General features: G+C 41.5%; 1 long non-coding RNA gene across 1 annotated transcript in view; it reads right to left on the reverse strand.

Moving 5' to 3' along the window:
• Positions 1-554: 554 nt before the first annotated feature.
• Positions 555-16496, reverse strand: part of LOC139075654 (uncharacterized) — a 42671-nt gene continuing 26729 nt past the window's right edge. Inside the window, exons 5-6 of the long non-coding RNA XR_011526266.1 lie at positions 3971-4097; positions 555-979 (exon numbers count right to left, since the gene is read on the reverse strand). This is a non-coding gene — a long non-coding RNA (uncharacterized lncRNA). The remainder of the gene's footprint in view (positions 980-3970; positions 4098-16496) is intronic.

A 16496-nucleotide genomic window follows, 5' to 3' on the forward strand; every position in this document is an offset into this window, starting at 1 on the left:
GCATGTTAAGAGCCCTCATAAAAGACTATTTATAGAATCGTAATTCTGAGGGGCTGCCTCCTCTTCTGAGTAGGAAAACTCGCCCCAGCCGGCGTCGGTCACTTACCAAGGACACGGCACCAATTAGCAGCACAGGCTAAAGGAGAGAACCCAGACATTCTGAGTCCTGGTCTGGCTGCTATGAAAAGTTTTAAACTTCTCCTTAGCAGAAACTGTTAAGTGTACGGGCTAAGAAGTGAAATTTAGGTATTAAAAGACAATGGAAAATGAGCAAAATGGTCAGCTGTGAGGCAGAGGAACATGGAGACACATTGTAGCCTTGTTTAAAGGCATTCTAATTAAACAAAGATCTACTCTCTTAGAAATACTGGTGACTGTGTTCTGGAAACCTCATGGCCACACCCATCTCTGCAACCACGTCATTCCCGCTCACGTAGGAGGAAATGTTGGAGAATGTTCTATATCGAATGAATGATCTATAAATACAGCTTGACATTTTTAGGGAATATTTTCTGTAGCTTAGGCTATATTCTTCTTATAAAGAAATACATTAATTTTTTTTTAATTTGGGATAAAAACGTTTTTAATATCATTGATAAATGCCATTCAAATTTATTTAAAAACAAAACTTTTGGCAGGAAAGTTGATCAGAATTTTTTTTCTCCACAGGAGCAAGAGTCAGGGATCTCTCTAACCAAGGCGGCTGCTTACCCTTCCAACCTACCTGTTCATTCCAGACCTGTTTGGCAAAGAAAGGACTTTACGTCCCTAACACTGTATCTGGACACAGACTCCAGCGTTTGTGTCTGTGGCCACCTGCAGGGACCACAAGGTCCTTACTTAGTGGGTTGAGAGGCCTGCTCTGGACTGTGGTTTCAGCTCCCCGCTTGGGTCCTTGTCGCTCCCCATTTTCTGGACCTGGTTCTCCTGGCTTCTTTGGCCTCTCTCTGAGCTCCCAGGTGCACATCCACTGCATCTCCTGTCGGGTTAAATCATGCGTTAGCAGCTTCTTTCAGAGGCCAGCGATTACTTTGCCAGATATAGAGACTGGTACCAAGAGTGCTTACAGATAACAGACCCATGGAAATAAAAGTACTAGGAATTGGTATTTGGGCCTGTTGTGGTTAGGTAACAAATATTCAGCTGGTATTTATAGAAGACTCCGGTAGCACGTCATAAAGCACCTAATGAAATGATTAATTGTAGTCATCTAGAACAAAATGCACATGACGGTCGAGGCTTTGAGAGAAATAGTGATCATTGACACAAGCATATTAGAAATTATGAGGAGTTCAAGTCCTTTCAAGCCAACTGACTACACACCTACAATGGTGCTAGTTAGTCTCGCTTACAAAAAGTAAATGAAAAATCCAAATGCGTAAATATTTTGGGCAAGACATGGACTGAGCACCAGGGACTTTTAACGACTATGCTGAAAGAATCATTGATCCAGTTCAGCTGCAGGGAGGTGTCAGCTGAAAACCCGACACACTTTAATCCTTCAGGTGGCTAGTTCGCTGTACAATGAATTTATGTTGAAGTCTCTTACGGGAAAGTTAAGGCATTAACCAGGAAAGTGAGGGCATTAACTGGGAAAATAGGAGACTCCAAGAGTCAGAAAGGGCATACCTGAGAATATGGAAAACTCAGAATACCTTCACCTTTTCCCCTCTCCTAAGCCTCCCTTGGCAGCCGAAGCATGTCCTCCTACAAACTGGGGGCACTATTTCCTGCCTGGATCGAAGACCCTAGAAACCCCTCACCTGAGAGAGAGTCTTTCTGAGGGAAAGACACTTTATCTTGTGTCCCAACATTACTGGTACTATTCACTTACAAATCTGTACCAAGAGTCAGATCCCTACATACTCTAGATCCACGGTTGCTAGCAACATAAATTGTAGAAGAGAATCTTCCAGATTCTTCCAGAACTAACATAATTGCAAGTTCTTGCTAATTTCTTTTGGTAACAATCGAAGTAGAACTTGCCAGAATATCATCTGAGGAGTTCAGACTATAACCTGGCAAATATCGTCCATTGGCAGAGACTGACTTGCAGCCGGGTTATGTGAATAAAGTTTTATTGGAACACAGCCATGACCATTTGTTTGCATATTGTCCGGGGCTACTTTCATACTACAATGGCAGAGTTGAGTGGTTGTGACAGAGATTACATAGGCTGCAGAGCCCAAAATATTTCCCGTCTAGACATTTACAGAAAGAGTCTGCCAGCCCTGGCTTAGTCTAAGGAGACAAAAGTATAATTGCATACTAGGCTGTGTTTATCACATGGGTGAAATCAGAAAAGTTTTAGTTTCACTGTGCTATCTGGAGCAACTAGAGGTAGCTTTAACTGGTTGACCAGTTGTTTTATAAGTCTGGGCTATAATTCCAGCCCATCTAAAAGAAAGCTGAGAAGTCAGAAATTTTTTGGGAAAAGTACAAGAAGAAAACAAAGATTCAGTGTTGTTGACAAGGATGTGTCATGTGCAACCTGCCCATCCACCGCAGACCTATGCCTTTTTGGAAGGCCTAAATCTGTTTCCTCCACCAGGAAACGTTAACATCCTTCACTAAAGCTGACTTGAAGGCTGCTACTTTTGAGTGCATAACCTGCCAGCAGCAAAGATAAGCCATGAGCTTCTAACACAGCACATTCTGGGGGACCAGCCTGTGATGGGCTAATCACACTGAACTCTCTCTTACTGAAAGGGTAGTGACTTGTCTTCAGTTGAATAGGTACTTCACCTGGAGAGGCATGTGCCTGTCTTTTGATCACTATCCATAGATGCCTGGACCTTCTGTATATCATCAGGGTGCATTGAAATTCCTTTCTCGAGCAGTTCTAACCATTTGCCTTGTAGAAGACTCCAGTTAAATACTGCTTAATCAGTGCATTTGCATTGGAGCTTAGGAACCTTAAGCTTTGGGAGACCAAATCTTTTATAATGGACTATAAGCAAACCCACATTTGTCCCCAAAGAGAAACATTACCTTTATCATCCTGGACAGTAAAGAAACCTTCCCTTCTCTTTGGAGAGAGAACTCTTTCTGTCTTTCAAGGTTGTTCACTATAAAAGCATCCTTGAAAAGACAGACCAACAGGAAGGCAGCCAGTGTCTTTGCTCACAAGCCTTAAAGAAATCTGATAGAGCCATGAAAAATTTCTTCCATCAATGGCAAAGAAAAAGAAAATGGCAGGGGAAGGCATTTCACAATTTTTAAACAAAGCAGAAAATGCATGCAAAACACAGGTGGGAGCTCTCCTCACCGCTGCCGTCCGATAACATTTCTGCCATGAGGGAAACGTTCCTGTACCTGCACCGCCCAGAAAGTAGCCGTTAGCCACGTGGCGCTGGTGGGCACTTCCCATTTAGCTAGTGTGACTGAGGAACTGGATTTTTATATTTAGTTTCAAATAATTTAAATTTTGATAGCCATCTATAATTAGTAACACAGCTTTAGATTCACGTTGATGGTGAAATGGGTTATGTAAGTGGCATCTCAAACTATGGGACTTCAGTTGGAAATATGATATCGTTATTGAGTTTTTCATGAACAGAAAGGACTTCATCACCCTACAGTTTGTGCCAGGAGACTGGACCACCTCACTCTGTTAAAAGGACATGTGAGAGTATTACTTCATCTTTTATGATATTTCTGTGCCAAAATTCACTTGAAACCAAAAGGTAGGCTATATTTAAATTTTCATCAAAATTTCTAGTAAAATTTTTTTTCCCATCCCTTTATTCTTACTTCTATAAATTCTTCCTTCCGACTTAAAGATACATGTTATCTAAAAAGTTCCACTGGGCTCAGATGCCAAATGGTAATGACTGTTTTCCTGGTGTATAGAGAGTTTTAAACCATCCTGGTAGGCCACGTAACATTTCTTCACCCCAAGAATTTACTCCCTGGAGAGAAGTAAAGCAATGAGTCAATGCCCATGAGATCCACTAGCATTACCACATACCCCATTTCCAGCAGGAGTTGCTTTGTTAAACCGGAATGAACTATTGAGGTTGAAAACCTTTTGAGTTTGGAGAGGGTGTCCTCCACAAACGGCATAGCTGTTTCTCCCATAGCCGGGATGCGTGGTTCTAGGAATCAACGCAGAATGGAAATAAAACCTTCATTAACACACTCAATGACACACTCGAAAAAAATTTGATTCCTTACTCTGTGATGCTAGTTTCTGCTTAGTTCTTAGTTCTGCTTAGTTCAAGGTTGTGGTACTCAAGGGAGGAATGCTTCCACAAGGAAAAACAATAATATTTTGAATTAAGTTAGCTGGGCCATTTAGGGCTCCTTATAACACCGGAGGAAACAGGCAAACAGTGAGAGGACCGTGTTGTCTGAATATTTGATTTAAATTATCAGTCCGGTGTCCTTTCAATAGATTTCCTTTCTGCTTATTGAAGTTAGAGTTGTTCTCTGCTGCTTTTAATTAGGGATCGTGACTGATGTAATCTTCTAAAATAAAACTCTGAGCCCTCTCCACTGCCCAATGTTTCTTGTCAAGATGCAAGCAACTAGAAATGACAATAAAAATATCTATGTTTTTACAGCATATTATATCATACATGTCTATTAAAAGCATGTTTTTAAAAATCTGAACTCTACTCTTACTTTTCCATTTTCCATATTTTTTATGCCACATATCCCAGTCCACATTTATCTCTTTCTTCACTAAAATATATGAACTGCTTTTTTCCTGCTTTGCTTCTAAGTCCTTTCCTCTTGCCTGTATCTTTCAAATCAATCCCCTAATCAATTGATTATATAAACAGAGTTTTAAATTCTCCCTGTGTATATTGATTTCTTTTTTTCAGTCTTCAACCTATTGATCAAACCATTTGATCAATTGAATAAAGTAACAGCGTCATCTGGCATATTCCACACTTGGGCACTTTTGCTTGAAGGAGAAGAATGCAGATGTTTGTTTTTATTCTCTAAACGATTACAACCTTAAATGCCGCATTGGATATGCACATCGATAAACCTTATGAAATCGTTCCTATCTCTTTTTTGTGGACTGTCTCCAGGGCTCTGAGGCCCAACGAGCCTGAAAGCTAAATGAAAATAATTTGCTATTTACACAGAGCCTTTCATTTTCTAGGTAGTGGGCCCATCTTTAACCTTTTACCTGCCCCATTATAGCATTTACCATGTTGTACTATATACTTGCCCTTCTATCTCTTTATCCTGGGAGCTCTTTAAGTTGTAGAGCAAATGATTATAAAAGAGAAATGGAGGGAAGGAGCAATGGAAAGAAGAAGGAAGAATTTATCCTAAGAAATGTATGACATCTATCCTGATCAGTTACATTCAAGAGCATGCTCATAAATGCTTTTTAAATATGAGTTTTTAAACTATTTTATTCTAATACATTCATTAATACTATCGTGCCCTTCTTTCAAACAGCACTCCCCTAAAAACATCATTGGATGATTATTAAGAGAATATTGGGTGAAGGGGATTCATATTATTAGCACATGACTCACTCTAGTCCCTCCCTGCTTTATCTAAAGAACGTGGGTCAAAAATTCTCTAGAGAGGCCACTGCTAAAGCCTAAGGAATTCTGTCACCACTTGGGAGGTGAGTTGGTTGGGACCCACAGAGGACCCTTCACTGTGCACCCAAGTGTGGATTCTTCTAGCAGAGGACTAGCCTTGGACCCTAATCTTCCTCCATCCTGTCTGGAGAGTGTTGGGTTGACTCTCAATGCTCAGCATGAAGTGAATGCCTAAGACTCAACAGCCACTATTTCAGATAAACATTGATTTCTTCCTTCCTACATTTACCCAACAAATATTAACTGAGTACCCAGAATATTCCAGGCACTACTGAGTAGTGAATAAAAAACATAAAAGCCCCATAAGATATGGAAGAAGCAGTCAATAAACAAAATAGTAAGTAATATGTACATAATATTAGATGTCAGTCACTTCTATAGAGAAAAATAAAGCGGGGAAGGGAGTCAGGAGATGCGTGGGTTAGTGCGTGTGGTTAGGGGTGTGGGTGAAGTGGAGTGTGAGACAGGTGCCCCTTTCACATTGTGTGCTCTGTGAAAGACCCCCACTCCTTACACATACACAATATGGCACCAGGAGTGGGACCTCACATTTATTCATTCAGCAAAGATGTGTTAAACCCCTGTTACATCCCACAACTGGCCAGGTATGAGGTATAGTAAAAAGAATAAGATCCAAGGTCTGTTCTCAAGGAACTCACAGTTCAATAGGGGAAAAAGAGATGTACACAGATGAGAATGTCATAATATGCACACTGCAGAGTCTGCACAGCCTGCGAGGGAACTACGAGGAGGGGTCCCATCAAAGGCTGCAAGCTCTGCTCCCCTTCAGAGTGAACAGAGATCTATGTGGACTGCATGTAGGGATTCAGGGATTCTGAGTTATTCTAAAGCAGTGTTTTCCAAATGTCAGGCCTTGATGCAGTGGGCCACAACATCTATTGACTGAGTTGTAACCAGAATTCTTTAAAAATGAAATAAAATAGAGTACTTTATTTCAAGCCACAGTGCATCACGTAATTGTGTGTATATGTGTAAAGCTTTTAGTTGCATTTGTCTGCATTGGGTTAAAATGTAAAATTTTTCTTACTCTGGGTTTCTTCAAAATAAGATTATAATCCAATGTTCTAGAGAACATGGTGGCTGACTGGGAACCTAAAACATTGCAATGCGGCCATCAGAACCTCAGAGACCAACTCCCTGTTCTGTGAAACCTGTTGCTGGAGCTTCAGAGCTGATGGAAAGAACAACAGATGTAGCTGGAACAGCCTTGAAAGGCTCCCCCTTCACCCTGTCTTCTCTCTCCTCCTCTATCGTCTTCTCCAGGCTTCCATTACGTCACCAATGTGAGAGTGGACACACAGCACATGGCTTCATTCCCCAGGAGCTTGTCAAGACTGCCCTGGTTGGTGGCCACACCCCAGGGGAGGAGCTCTTTGCCACTAGGGACAATACATTTGGGACAAAGCTTGTCTATCAGAATAACCTTAGGGTTTTTCAGCTAGAAATGGCTTAAAAAGCAAAAAGTGATCTGACACGCAGGGCAATAGCATCAATTAATTTGTTAAATCTATCGTGCTTCCTGAAGTTTGGAGCCCCTATGTACAGTGGAGAAGACACTGGGTATTAGCTAGGACTTCAACCTCTGTGCCCCTTCAACCTCTGTGCCCCTCTTTAGAGATCTTATGGCTTTAAGCAAAGTACTCCAGCTCATTGGGTCACAAGTGTTTCATCTTGCAATGCTGTTAATAATAACTACCTCATAAAATATGAAGACAACATGGTTTTCAAATGGTTGTGATGTTAAGAGAGTAGTGGAGGCTCTGGAGTGAACAAACCCTACGTAATCTCACTGGGGATGTTCTGCGCTGTGTAATTGCCTTTCTTGTGACTAGAGTTTAAGCAGCATGATGTATTTAAGTCACATTCAGGCAATGCATTTCTCCTGCTGTGGTCATTGTCACCAGAAGTCAGCATATGCACGTTTCAGCAAGGACTGGCCCTGTCATCCCAACATGCTATTAGAATACTCCTCCCAGCCTGGGTACTGGCCAAAATACTCTGGGTCTGTTATCCCATTGCAACTTCACGACTCATCCTCCTCCGGCCAGATCCTGTGCTGGGTGCTGAGAAGGACCCATACATTTCCCATGAGGAAATGACCTTCAGTGAATTTCAAGGGACTTGCCCAAGGACACACAGCATGTAGGTGGCAGAACAAGATGCGAATTGTCTCCTGATTGCTAGCCAAGGGCTCCCAGCTGTGGTTCTTAGGTACTCGGACAAAAATAAAGGTCAGAAATCTTTCTGGGGTTCTCTCTTTTGTTGTCATCATTTGGCAAATGTAATAGGTTCTCTTGAAAACGCAGAATACTTGATATTTCCTTGACTTGTGATGCTGTGTTCTTGCCTCATTTCCTTTTCTTAATCGAGTCTCTTTTCTGAAACTCTCTTTCACCTGCTTCTCCCAGAGGACTGCTCCTCCTCTTTGCTTCCTGCAAGGCCTTGGGCATCACTTTCCTCTCCAGGAAGTTTTCCTTTATGCTCCCAAGTTGGACCAGGTGCTCATCCTTTGTGCTCACAGACACTTCTCTCTCCCGTATCATTTACCAAATGGGTTGTTGTATTGCTATTGTACGGTCTCCCCTCCCAACTGCACAGTGATCTTCTCGACGATTGAGGCCAAATCTTATTTCTCTTGGTCTCCTTATTGTCTAACTGCTACTATGAGCACATAGTACACATTGGGTAAAAAAGGTGATCTGAATTTATTGTAAAATTTTGGGGCATGTGTGTCTTAGTCAGGCTGTTATAACATACACCATAGAGTAGCTCCATCCTCATGCACCTAATTATATCTCAAAGTCCACTACTCCAAGTACCACCACTGGGAATTAGGGCTTCAACACTTGAATTTTGGGGGTCGCAAATATTCAGTCCGTAGCAGTGTGTACATGTGTGAATGAGGTTCATTTTTCTGCGGATGGATTTGAATCCCTCCTCTACCAACTCAATCATGAAGGCCTTATGAGACTTGCAAAGAGCCCTGGGCCCAGATCCATGTCTTTGCCTCTCACCGTCTCTTCAACCTTGGAAAGTCAAGTGACCTCCTTTCTTACTGATCCTCAGCTGCTTCTCCACAAGATGTCAGTGGGGGATCTGCTCCACCTGTGTCTGGAGGTTGTAACGGGGTGGAGGGTGCTGATATATGAATGTGAAGTCCCTTTGAAAACTACAATGTCCTATATTCAGGCACTTGGGTGCTGATTGTTGGGGTCTTGGATTAACACCATCGTGGGTATCCAGCTCTGAGTGGTGGCACTGAACACTGAGGAGTATTTCCATCATGGCCTATATTATTATTAATACAATTCTTAGCTTGAAATATTCTCCTTTACTGTCTAAAGTCATTACATGATCTTTGCATTTTACCTAGATTCTCCAATTAAACAAACTCATAAATGAAACAGCGTATGTCTTGGTTTTATTGCTTTTGTGATTTTAGAATAACACTGAATAATTTGGAACTGGAGACAAGTATCTATCTCATGCTATAATATTACACAGAAACAAACTTGACATTTCTAAACTCATATTTAATTTTATATTTAGAAGGAACCTGAAAAAAATTGTGTGCAAATCCCATAATTTCACACAAGAAGAGCCAAGGCCATGACATGTTTATTAAGTGAAGTTACGTAGAAAATGAATGACAGAGTCAGGATCGAAAAACATTTGTTCTCAGTCCCAGGCCAATGCCTTTTTCTCTACCATTCTGTTTTCCTTCAAGTTTTGGTCATGTATGCATATAGAAAATAAGAAGATTTGATTAAAACACATAAACATTAGTAGTTTAAGTCTCTTCATTTTAAAAACGTCTACTATATTACAAGAATAAGCTAGTGCTTAAGAAGCAACATAGGACAGGCTGCATTCACAGTAAGAACTTTCTGGAGCTATCTGAAATTTTAGCATAATTTTGCCATATGTTTTCACTATTTTTCAGGCTACCATGAAGATCACTTAAACTACAACCATCACCTTTCAAAGGGTCTCCTCGTCTTTCAGTAGAGGGCTCTCCTAAAACACAAGACACAGCCTGAAACGTCTCTACTTCAAAATCACCCATAGGTTTGCATCTCTCGCGCTAAAGCCCAGCATCTTTGTACCTGCCCAAGAGGCTCTGTATGATCTGGCCTCAGCTGCCACCCAGCCTCAGTGAACAGTATGCTCCCTTGTCACTAATCAAACTGTTTTCCATTCCTTTACCATGTCTACTTTACTGGCTGCTTTCTAGAAGGTTCCACCACACTTGACTTCTCCCTGCTCATTCTGAGAAATGCTTTTACTAGATCAAGTACTGCTCTTCTACATTCTTCTAGAATCCTCCCGTTTCTTTTTGCTACTTTAGACAGTTGTAAATACATGCTATACCATCTGCCGTGGTTTGCTTAGCGTTTAATTCACTGCTAGCTTCTAAGTGCCAAGAGGTGGGGATCAAGAGTGTTTTCAGATTCCCAGGGCCTAGGAAGGCACGTGACTCACAGCTGGGATTCAAGAATACTTCCTGACTGACTTTCCGCCTAACTCCTTGTCAGCCTCTGCTGACTCTGAGTGATGATTTTCATGGAGTCAGATTCTCAAGCTACCCTCTGCACAGATTTGCTGTCTCTGCTGTGTTGGCTCAGGATCTGACCCCCGTCCACCTCTGCTTTCACCTTAGTTTAACTTCCTGGGTTTATTCATGCATCTATACTCTCCATGCTTCTTCGCCTTACCCTGCCCTGTACTCATCTTTATTTCTCTTATGTCAGGGTCTACTGCGTTTGGGGACCTTGCCTGTGTCTGAGCTAGACCAGGGCACCACTCCTCCTCCTGGGTTACTAGATTTACCTTCTCTCCATTTATCTCTGGTCTGTATCTTGAGATCTAGGTGAGAGACTGACAGCAGCTCAAGGTTTCCTTGACCAAAGAGGGCTAAGTTATAAAAATTCCTAGCTTGAGGATGAGCTGCTGAAGCTTTTAATGGTGAAATCTCCAGCATCGGTGGGTGCATGTTAAAACATTTCAGACATGTATCCTGCATACATCCAACCACTGTCCATCAGATAAGACTGGTCCTGAGTTAGGAGAATGGGGCAAAAGGTGAGGGATATATATCCATCAGCATCTCATTTCCTCTCGAAACAATCTCACAAGGTGGGGATTATTATTTTCATTTGAGAGTTTCTCATGCTTAGGGAGGATATGGGACTTTGCCAAGATTATATTTCTAGTGACAGGCAGAGCTGGGTGCAAACTCATGTCTGCCTCATTCAGATGCATATTTTTCCACCCAGGGGAGGGAGTATGATGAGGACATAGAAACCTCAGGCCCACAGCCGCTATCATGACTGGGTCATGTTCCTGTTCTATAGCAAGGAGGTGTGCCAGCCTCGTCAGCTGGTGATGACATGCAGATCAAACCACAGTGAAACCACGAGAATAGAAAACTAAAAATTCCAACAAAACCAAGTATTGAGGAGGTTGTGGGGCAGTGGCACACCTCTTACTAGCTGGTGAGGGTGCACATTGGCACAGTCACTCTGGAAGTTTTTCTGGAACTCTCTAGAAAGCTGAATGAAGCAACTCTTCATCTAAGAAACTGCCTTAGAAATTCTTGCACATGAGCCATGGAAATATGAACAAAGATGTTCACAGAAGCATTGATAGATTGTTGCATAAATACGTTGTGAGGTCATCACAAAATAGAAATATCGTATACACCAGGATAATTGCATGGACCTCAGCTGTGCACATCCACATGGATGAAACTCAAAAATATGATATTGAGGGAAAATAATGCTGAATCTTAAGTTTCATGATAATATAAATAGTATAATCAATTTAATAAAATACAAAATTAAACAATATATCCTTAGGGAGATAGATAGATGATAGACAATAAGATTATGAAGGAAAGCAAAGAATTTAAAATACAACCGATGATGTATCACCCTCCTCTGAGGGGAAGATGGAGTTTGTGATTGGGGAGTGGGCAAATTTCTTAAGCTCAGGAGTTTATTTTTACTGTTATTCTTAAATACTATGTATTATAAGTAGTTTTTGTACTTGTGATATTCTATATTAAAATTCACAAAACTGCAAACATATTTTGCAATTTCAGAAATGTATACTATCAACAATATTGTATTTTTTTTTATACTGCAGGGGAATATGCTGTCTGGCTTTGCTTTTCACTAATTTATAATGTTCTGACCAGCTCAATAAGCTAATAAACAAGGCAGAGTCTTCAGTTCTATTGAAAATGATGAGAAATCCAATTCCATCACATTAAAGAACTGAGAAGGAAAACCTCCCTGTGCTGAAAATAACAGAACCGTAGATTCAGAGCAAATCTTAGAGCTCATCTATGCCAAGCTGACAAGCAATATTGGGCCAACACACTCTATTTCTTTTCTTTTTGCTTTTAATGTAACTCCAATGATTCGATCTTATTTTATTTCTATATTAAATATGTTCATAGATAGATAAACATATGTTACCTTTATCTTTTTAATCAGTAATCATTTACCCAATGTGTACTATGTGCTCATAGTAGCAGTTAGACAATAAGGAGACCAAGAGAAAGCTTGGAAAGGCAAAGTGCATGAGTAGCTCCAAGGGATGAGCCCCTGTTGAGAAGAATCTTCTGGATCTCAACCTGAACTGACAATATTCTCCTATTGTCTCTGTCACTGGCATGAGCTCCTAAGGCATTTGTGGCACCTCTGCATTCAGAAGACTCCCCATAAAACATCAACCATTCCAGATTCCAGACATCTGATCTTTCTTGACAGCTAGTAATGACGTTCCACATGATAGCAAGCGCGGGCAGGGAAGGCCTAAGGAGGCGGTGTTTACCTGCAGAGGGCAAGGCAGGGTGAGGAAGACAGAGTAAGGTTCCTTGGGACCAACTGGAGCACGGGTGCACATGGAGTTAGGATGCAGGAGGGAAATATGAGAACAGCGAGGGGCAACTTCTGCAGCGGTAGAATGGGACTAAATAAGGAGGCCTTGATTGGAAAGAGTGATAGGTGAGCCGTGACAGAAAATGAGAAGAATGCGAACTGCCAGTAGGCAAAGATGGGTTCTTGTAGAAATTAAAGAAACACTAGTCTACGTGAATGATGAGCAATAAAGACAGAAAAACATAGAATTGGAAGGAATCATACTAACTGAAAATGACCAACTCTAAGGAAAACATCTGTATATCCGGTTCTCCCCTCTAAAGTTGCTCTGAGGATAAAATATAATTTATATAAATAGATGGTACATGCTATAAAACATTACAGCTGTAAAGTATTGTTCTTGAAGTCCCCTTAAATAAACTACTGTGTTTTTTCCCTGTGCATTAAATTAAACCTTTACCTAAGGTGTCGTGGACGTTTGTATTTGCATTGAAACTGTATCTTTTAATCCAACCACTCCTGGCTAAATAGTAAAGGCTCTATTTGCATAAAGTACCACTACTTGGGAAAGAACTCATTTCAACTGAAGGGTGAGTTGGGTTGCATAAATTGGTGTCAGGAAAGTGCCCGGGCATGGAAGAGAGGAGCAATTCTGAGTAAAACTCAGTGTCTACCACTCACTGGTCTCAGCTCCATATTCCATAAACTCACATCTGAATCCTTGGCAAAGGACCTGTGTGTTGAAAACTGAAAGAATTGCATAAAATCTCTATGATTTAAGATTGAGACCTTAAGAAGACAAGGCAGGCCTGCTTGGTAGGTTGTGTGACAGGCAAGGAAAATCAACTCTGGGATGGGGTTCCTGGGGGAGCCAATAGGAGCACAGAGGGTCATGACTGCTTGAGTGCTGGGCCAGGCAAAATCTGGAAGGTGGAGGAAAGGGGAACACAAGCTGTCAGAGAGCATAAGTGTGGAGGCAGTATCAGCTGTTTCATTAGTCACTTGTGGTGCCTTTGGCCAGCATGTATGGTGGTCCCAAACCACAAGAGGCAGAACCGGGGAGGATGGAGGGATGGATGCCCCGTGTAGGCTAAACTGCCCAGGTCTGTGTGCTCAGAGGATCCGTGCTGAGCCTCTCAGGAGGTGTTGAGGGCAATGCTGATGGTGAAGTGGAGTTCCAACCATTCTCAGAAGGTGCAAGAGAAATCTGCTTTCCGACTCCTGTTTTGACTGTCCGGGCTGAAACAGGTATTAAATCCTTAGGCTTATTCAGCACTAAGTTTTTCTGTCTTGATTTTATAAAGATGAGGCCAGTTCTTCATACTGCCCCTTCATCTTTTATCCATTCAGACTAATCACATTAGCACAAGGACAATTCCTCTGGTCATCTCAGTGCTGGTGTGGGCTCCTCTCTAAGCTCAGTTTAAACTCTGTTTTGATCAAGCACCCAGGAGCTCATGGAAGTCAAACAAGTGAGATCCACGCTTCACACACAAAGGAAGTCACTGTTGCTTGGTTTCTTCCTGACTCATCCTTGCTGCTGTCACATCTTCTCATGGGGTATTATTTCTAATTTCTTCCGGGCCCTCTTTGGAGCAGACTAGTAGACACCTCCTTTTCTCACATCTTACTCCCTAACCAGGCTGAAACACTGAGGATTTCCCCACAGCCCAGGCCTCCTCTTCTCTTTGTTCATGCCACTCCATTCACCAGGCCAATGGCGCGTGCTCCTGGGCAGCTGGGTTAGCCTCACCCCTGGCAGGGCCTCCTGCCCACCCTCCCCTCTGCTCTCACCAGGTTCAATGCTTCCCCAGGTATCCCCACCTTACCTGCAGCATAGCATTTTGTTCTTTCATTGAATCTTTCACTCATTCGTCCATTTAAGCACATATTTACTGGGCACCTAACTCTGCTGAGTTGTCTATAAAATAAAGGAAGCAAGCTCAGTCCTTCCTCTCACTACATCACAGTCACCATTCAGCCCGTAAATATTTCCTGAGCACTTCCTCTGTGTTAGGCACTGTCCTCACCTTGAGGGATATAGCAGTGAATAGAACATTCTGCCTTCATTGACTGGTGAAGAGACGTCAATCAAATAATCTCTCATAGAGACACATGCTCTGAAGAAAAATAAATTGTCTGTTTGAGATCTTATTACAAGCAAACTAGGAAGTCAAGAAAGTGTTCTCTCAGAAAATGACACTTGAGGGGCTGGCCCAGTGGTGCAGCGGTTAAGCTTGCATGCTCTGCTTCAGTGGCCCAGGCTGCACCGGTTTAGATCCCCGGTGTGGGCCAATGCACCGCTTGTCGAGCCATGCTGTGGGAGGCATGCCACATATAAAGTAAAGGAAGATGGGCACAGATGTTAGCTCAGGGCTAACCTTCCTCAAAAATAAATAAATTAAATAATTTCAAAAAATTAAAAAAAGAAAATGACACTCAAGCTGCTGTCTGAAGTTGAGGTAGAGTTAATTAGACAAAGCAGTTGGGCAAGAGCTTCCCAAAAAGTAGGAAGAGCACATTCAAAGACCCTGTGGTGAGAAGGATCCAGCACAGTTGCGTAACTGAAAGAGGCCAAGAGCCGCTGGGCAAAGAGGGGAGAAAGTGAAGAATGAGACCCCAAAGTGTGGGCAGGCAACAGAGTCAGCAGGGCCGTATTGGCTGTTAAGGAATTTGCTTTTCATCTTAAGAGCAGTAAAAAGACATTGAAGAGTTTTCTTGCTGTGATACAGAAAATGAATATGAGATACCATGATAACATGCTAGTAACTAGTTATAATAGAAATATAGGTAAGAAATGACAGGAGCTATATTAAGGTGTTGGCAATAGACAAGAACAATTCATGAACACATCTGTGTAAGATTTGTAGTTAAATTTGGAACATTTGTTTATGGTTAGATGTAGGAGAGTAACAAATAGGAATATTTCAAGGATCATTCCTGGATTCCTAGTTTATGAAACTGGGAGATAGTGTCTCTATAGTGAAGATGGGAAAAGCACAAGAGGACCAGGTTCAGAAGTGGTTATAAGTACAGTATTGGATGTACTGAGTTTGAGATGTCCTTGAGATATCCAAGTGTGAACAAGAAGTTGGATATATGGATCTGGAGCTAAAAGGAAGGATCTGGGCTGAGTATATAAATGTGGGAGTCGGTGGTGTGTGGATAGCATTGTAAGTTGTGAGCAGTGGTAAGTTTTACAGAGACAATTACAATGAGCTATTTCTATCTTATCTCTCCCACTAGTCTCTCACCCACTTGAAATAAAGGAATCAAGTCTTATTCATCTTTGAGTACTCAGTTTCTATTGCATTGCCCATCATATACTGAATAATAAATTACTAAAAGAATGAACATAAATAACAATATCAATAAAGCCAAGTATTGTATCAAGCACTTTACAAATGCCTTAATCTTCAAAACAAGCCCGTGTGTAAAATAATGCTCACTTTCCCGTTTTTTCCTGATGAACAAATAGGTTAAGAGAAGGTAGGCAACTTGCCCAAGAATAATATCTAGGAAATGGCCAAATTGGAACCCAAAATAAGGTCTGTCCAGTGGTGGACTCCATGCTACAACTCTACACACTATCTTTTCTGTCTTAAACGATGAGTTAGGAAACCAAAGAAAAAACTAGGGACATGTTTTCCAAGGACTGAACCACCCTTGTTAACACTCAGTAAAGAAAGTCAAAGTTGAATTCTTCTCATAATTGAATCAGACCACGAGGTGCTCATGTTGGCCGCAGTCTATTAAACAGATAGTTCATTTGCTCTCAATGGAGTAATCAGCAAGTGCTGATTTCATCCTCAAGAGCTTCAGGGAAAATCAACCAGTTTCATGGATATTAAAAAAAAAAACAACTAGTTTTATGGGTTTTTCCTTTAAAGTTCATCTGTCACTGAAGAACTTTAATGCAGCTTTGGCTTGGAGATAGTTGGAATGTAACAGAAATGGGGGTGGCGGCACTGATGGAAGAAGCCATCACCTTTTTTCCTCATCCTGATCATAATTT

The sequence above is a fragment of the Equus przewalskii genome, chromosome 14 (assembly GCF_037783145.1).
Source record: "Equus przewalskii isolate Varuska chromosome 14, EquPr2, whole genome shotgun sequence".
NCBI classification, from domain to species: domain Eukaryota; kingdom Metazoa; phylum Chordata; class Mammalia; order Perissodactyla; family Equidae; genus Equus; species Equus przewalskii.